The following is a 6,015-nucleotide window of genomic DNA, read 5'->3' as shown; positions in this document are numbered from 1 at the left end:
AGGGGAGGAATCGAGCCGGGAGGGCGGTGCGCGTGTGCAGAACAGGTCGGGTAGGGCTAGGAAGCGGCGGTTCTTAGATCCCATTCAGATTCTGTCAGTTTCTGTGTCGCGTAGCAACTAACGGTCATCGAGGCGTTCGAGGAGGTGCACCATTCCATTTCCTAGAAATAGTTATTTACTTTTTATATTCTCCCTTTCTTTCGCTACTTTATTCTTTCTTAAAGCAAAATAGAGAGATGTTCTTCCACTCCTACAAAGACCAGAGAAAGTGATACGGGAGAGGTCTCCTTTCACCCTTGGAGTCCCGGTTCGGACCCAGTTTCATGAGGGCATCCCCTTCATGCACCTCTTCTCATAAGAACATAAAGTCACGTGTGAGTTCAGGTCGGAGTTTTACAGAAGCATTAGTACCTTTTCTATGACTATAACTCTATTTAGTAGAATTAAGGATAAGACTATTTCTTGAGCTCTGGTATGTCCCAAGAACTGTGTTGAACACTGCTGATAAAACGGTGAAGGAGGCATAACCCTATCCCTCAGGGAGTTTACATTCAACGGGAGGAAATGGATTTAAAAATGTAAATAGGCAAAATATTTGCACCTTGTAGTTAGAAGAAAGAAGAGACAACGGAGGTTTGAACTTTAGGCCTGGTACTTAGGGAATGGCTCTCTGATTGGCTAATATTTAAACTGATTGTTACAGGAATATAAGCTTGTGTTACAGGAACTGTCAGGTCAGTATGGCCTGTCACAGTGTTTAAGTGGTTGAGGTGACAGGAGGTGAAATCAGAGGGGTGGACATGAGAATGGATCTAGAATTTTAGAGATTGAATTTTAATCTGGTTGTAAATGGAAGGCCATCAGCACTTTGTTTTAACTCTTAAATACTCCCCCAAACAAGAACATTTTACTTAACCAAAATACAATTATGAAAATTAGAAAATTAACAATACTGTTTTCTAATCTACACACTTTATTTGGATTTTGGCAATTCTCTCAATTCCTTTCATAGTCAAAGAAAATCGAACATCGAGCATTGCATTCAGTTGTCATGACTGTAGTCGCCTTTAGGCTGGAAAATAGGTGCTTAATATTTCTTAAGGTTTCATGGCATTAACATTTTTGAAGACTACGAGCCATTTATTTTATGGGATATTCCTCAGTTTAGGTTTATATAATATTTTTTCATGCTAGGATTCAGGTGACACATTTTTGGCAGGAATGCCACAAAAGTAACCTTGTGTTCACATTAGAGCATATATTAGGAGGCACATGATGCCAGTCCGTTCCACTACTAATGATGTTAACTTTGATCACTTGCTTAAGATTTATCTACCATAAAGTTTCTATTTTGCCCTTTGTAATTAATATATATCTTATGAAGAAATACTTTGAGACTATCCTTGTAAATATCCTGCTACTCCTCAATCCTTCACCCACTGATACTAGTATCTGATGATTCCCATTTGAATGGATTATTAGGATGCTTGACAAATGGTGATTTTCTAATCCCATGGAAGAGGGAATGTGTAGGTGGATTTTAGATATGTAGGGCTTGCTGAAATATTGGATGTAGAAAAAAAAGGAGAAGAAAGAGTTTCAGTTGCTTCTCCCTGCTAATGAAGCATTATAATTAATGGTTTTTATTCATGAATAAATGGATAAGAGATTTGAATTTACTTGGAAGACAAGCCATTTAAATGTATAATATTATTTTATGCCATACCATAATTTTTTTTCAATTAAATAGCTTAGAAAATGTGATGATCAATGTGTTTAATTTCTAAATACTGAACTTTAAGAATTCTTTGTTATTCTTGTTAAATACATTTAGGCTTTAGATTGCCCCCATCACAGAGATTTGCAGAGTCCCTTATCAAAGCAGTTTACTAGTATCTCTGAATATGTCTATTTCCGTGGGAGATTATTCCATTGTCTCAACTTTCCAAAATTTGATCAAAATCAGTTCTTCTCTCTTTTTGTCTTAGAATTAATATTCTTTACCATAGGATTCAGTGACTCTATAATTCTTTGATCCCAGCTTCTGTCATTTGAGGTGGTAATAACAACCTCTTGAGAGTCCTGTCTCCATTGTCAGGCAGTTACCGGAAAGAGACCTTGTTTTAATTGAACCAGAATCTGCTTCCTCAATTTAGCTCTCCTTGACTAAATCTTATTAAGGAAAAAATAGCTAAGCACTACTGTTCTTCAGTGAAACTAACGTCATAGAGGTTGGACTTTGTTTTCTAACGTTGCCCCCCAAATTGTGGGAATCCAATTTGCCTTTTGATAGGAACTCGATAGCCTTAATAAGTATTTCTGTAAAGAAGATAACACATTTGGCAGTAAATATTTTAAAACACTTAAGGAAAAAGATTCATTGACTCTAATAATATAGACTTGCATAAGTTTTCAGTTGTCTTGGGATACACACGCAATAAAAGTTATTAAATCTACAAAAAAATTAAAAATATTAAATTTAGGGCGCCTGGGTGGCTCAGGTGGTTAAGCGGCTGCCTTCGGCTCAGGTCATGGTTCTAGAGTCAGACGAATGAGTCCGGCATCTGGCTCCGTGCTCAGCAGGGAGTCTACTTGCCCTTTCCCGACCTTCCCAACTCTTGCGCTCTCTTACTCTCTCATGCTCAATCGAAATAAATTTAAAAATTGTTTTTTAAAATAATGAATCTAGGAACAATTAAAGAAATGTTTTAAAGGATTCTTTAAAATAATTCGGAAGTGCCTATTTAATAATATGTCACAAAATTCTTTATAAGTAAAAATCAATAGAAAGAAAAAGAAACCCAACCGTAGTTGAGTACTCATCAAGAGAGAGAAAAACGCCCGCATCTCCTAAGCGCCCGGCTAGCTCAGTCGGTAGAGCATGGGACTCTTAATCCCAGGGTCGTGGGTTCGAGCCCCACGTTGGGCGAGCTCTTTTTTTTCATTTTGCCTTAAACGTTTTAGGCTCTCTCCAAAGCTTTATAACCAAGGAGAGTCTTTTAAACCCAATTAATACAAATAATTTCAACATTAACCAAATCTATGGAAAAATTTTCATTTTGCAAACGAAACGGGTCTCACGCTTGCGCACTCGAAAGCAAGCGTTTCTCTTCAGCGTTGCCTCCCCAGCCACCTCAAAGCACAGAGAACCCCGTAAGGTTTGAAGTTGAGACTGGTTTTCTGGGTTACTATGCATACTGGCATAGTTGTTGGTAGAAGGCAATTTTTGCTTTTGTCAGAACAAAATTATGAGCCCCAATTTTGGCAGCTTTTCAAGAACTAAGAGATCCTAGGGAAAAGCAGTCTTCCTTTCCTGTGTCTTTTACTTTTTCTTCCTCTCGCTCTAGGACGCGTCCTGAGGAAAGGGGCGGGAGGCGGGCGAGGAAATAAAAACATCCTGAGAAACATTTCTTTCTGTGGTCGGCTCTACGGACGGTGCCTACATCGAATTTTCTTCCACTGCTCCTGGGACCGTATTTGGGATCGAGCCATCCAACTGGGTGGAAATCGGGAGGTTAGTACTCTGTTAAAGGCGTGGCTCTTGGCCACAGAGGCACAGGAGAAGGGGGATGTGGAATTTTCGGAGGCAATTACGTACGGTGGGGAGGCAGGACTTCCGCCTTCTCTGCTCCTCCGAGAGACGGTCGACGCCACCACCCTGAGGACGCTCCCCGCGCGTCCCCGGCGCTCGCCGACCCCGCCGGCAGGGGGACGGTCCCGGCTCCTAACGGAAGCCAACCGCTGCTGAAGCACCGGTGCCTATCCCTCCGCATGTTACCCGCAGGCTTTCCTACCACGAAACGACCATTTTTGCTCTCTCCTTTCCTTCAACAAACATGCCGTTATTTATCTTAAAACAGAACACAGACTTTGACCTAATTTTCCCGCAGGCGGTTGCCATTCTATTTCTCTGCAGCCGTCTACGCTCACCGTTCGTCCCCCACACCTTTCCAAAGAGACCCAAAATCCACACCTGTGGTTGAACAAGTTTGGTTTATTACACACCGCAGAGAGGGACGTGGGGTGTCTGTTTAAGAGGGTGTTAGAAAGAACCTATTATAGGGTCTGGGCTTTACTTGGGTGATTTTGCGGGGCTTGGGGAGCCCTAACAAGTGAATGCCCCTTCTGGATTGGGTGTTCTCAAAAGCAAGGGCAGTTCTACGATCTCAGTAAAACTTATTAATAGGAAGAGTAGACCAAAGGAAGGATAAAGCTGAGATTGGTCAAGTCACTCATTTCGCAAGAGGAGGATGTTTGCTGTTTGCAGTTGGACAGTGACCAGTTCGTCTAAAGTGGATTTTCTGCGTCCGCAACAGCAATCCCAGGCCTCCTGCACTTCTGACCAAACGGTTTTAAGTCGGGGATTCCCATAATCCTCTTCCTCAGGTTGATGATTTCCTAAAATGGCTCGCAGGACTCAGAAAAAGTTTACTTATTCCTGGTTTATTATGGATACAACTCAGAACAGCCATATGGAAGCGGTGCATGAGGCAAGGTGCGGGGAAGCACAGACCTTCTATGCTGTCTTCTGGCACATCATCCTCCCAGTGCCTGGAACGTGTTCACAATCCTGGGAGCCCTCCGAACCCTGTAGGTTAGGGATTTTCAATGGAGGCTTCACCAGGTAGGCATGATTATTAACTCAATTATCTAATCGTCTCCTCTCCCTAGAAGACAGGGTGTGTGTGCATGTGCAAAAGTTTTAACTGTGCCTTGGGTCTTTCTGGTGAACAAATCTCATGCTGAAGTGATCTAGGAGCCCATCAGGAATTGTCTCATTACAAAAAAAGACACTCCTATTACCCAAGAAATTCCAAGGGAGTTGTGATTTCTGTGTAGGATGCTCCTAACATCTTGGTCACACAGGAAATTACAAGCGTTTTAGAGCTCTGTGTCAGGAACCAGGGGCAGAGACCAACTGTATTTAAGTCACACTTGCCTAACTTCTTTGTTCAAGTCATAAGTGAGCACCACCCTAACCACTGTTCTCACCAGCAACTATCCCTCCATCTACTTTACCTGACACCGTTTTTCCCATGTTATTTTCTAACTTACTGTTAGTATGTTTCTTCACTTTCTCCAGCCCTTGGAATGGCAGATTTTTGTCTTTGCTCATTAATGTATCTCAAGCACCTAAACTAATGTCTGGCAGATGTTCAGTAAATACATGCTGAACTGGTGAATTAAGTAGGGTGTATTAGTTCCCTTGGACTGCTCTAACAAAGTACTACAAACTGGGTGCCTTAAAACAATGTGAATGCATTGTCTCACCATTCTAGAGGCTGGAAGCTTGAAATCAAAGTGTACAGAGTTATGCTCTCAAAGGCTCTCTTGAAGAACACTGTATGCTTGTTTCTGGTGTCACCAGCAATCCTTGGTGTTTCCTGGCTTGCAGCTGCAGAACTCTCACTTCCACCTTGGTTATTTCCTGTTTCCTTCCTGTGTACCAGTCTCATGTGGCATTTCCCCTCACAAGAATACCAGTCATAACAGGTTAGGGTCTACCATAATGACCTCATCTTTATTTGATTATATCTGCAAAGACTCTTTTCCAAATAAGGCCATATTCACAGGTATTGGAGGTTAGCACTTCAATGTATCTTTCCGGAGCAGACAATTCAACCCCTATCAGAATGCTCGATTACTTAACCTCAGCCAACAGGTGTCTGTCACTTTATAGCTACCTACCTATAAAGCTGTTTCAGTCAGAGATTTTTTCATATTATTCAGTGATGAAAAACTTCTTCATATTCATAAAAAAAGTCATAAAGAATTTTTAAAATCACATTTACTACAAAAAGGTAATGTTAGGGACACCTGGGTGGCTCAGTTGGTTAAGCAGCTGCCTTCGGCTCAGGTCATGAACCCAGTGTCCTGGGATCGAGTCCCACATCGGGCTCCTTGCTCCGCAGGGAGCCTGCTTCTCCCTCTGACTCTGCCTTCCACTCTGTCTGCCTGTGCTCGCTCTCACTCTCTCTCTCTTACAAATAAATAAATAAAATCTTAAAAAAAAAA

At 41.7% G+C, this 6,015-nt stretch overlaps 1 non-coding gene across 1 annotated transcript; it reads left to right on the top strand.

The window, feature by feature from the left end:
• Positions 1 to 2,856: 2,856 nt before the first annotated feature.
• Positions 2,857 to 2,929, top strand: TRNAK-CUU. The gene has a single exon. It is a non-coding gene; the product is annotated as a tRNA-Lys (tRNA).
• The last annotated feature ends 3,086 nt before the right edge of the window (positions 2,930 to 6,015 follow it).

This window comes from Mustela erminea, chromosome 5 (assembly GCF_009829155.1).
Source record: "Mustela erminea isolate mMusErm1 chromosome 5, mMusErm1.Pri, whole genome shotgun sequence".
NCBI classification, from domain to species: domain Eukaryota; kingdom Metazoa; phylum Chordata; class Mammalia; order Carnivora; family Mustelidae; genus Mustela; species Mustela erminea.
The sequence above is the reverse complement of the archived record's forward strand: the minus strand, read 5'-3'. Positions and strand labels throughout refer to the sequence as shown.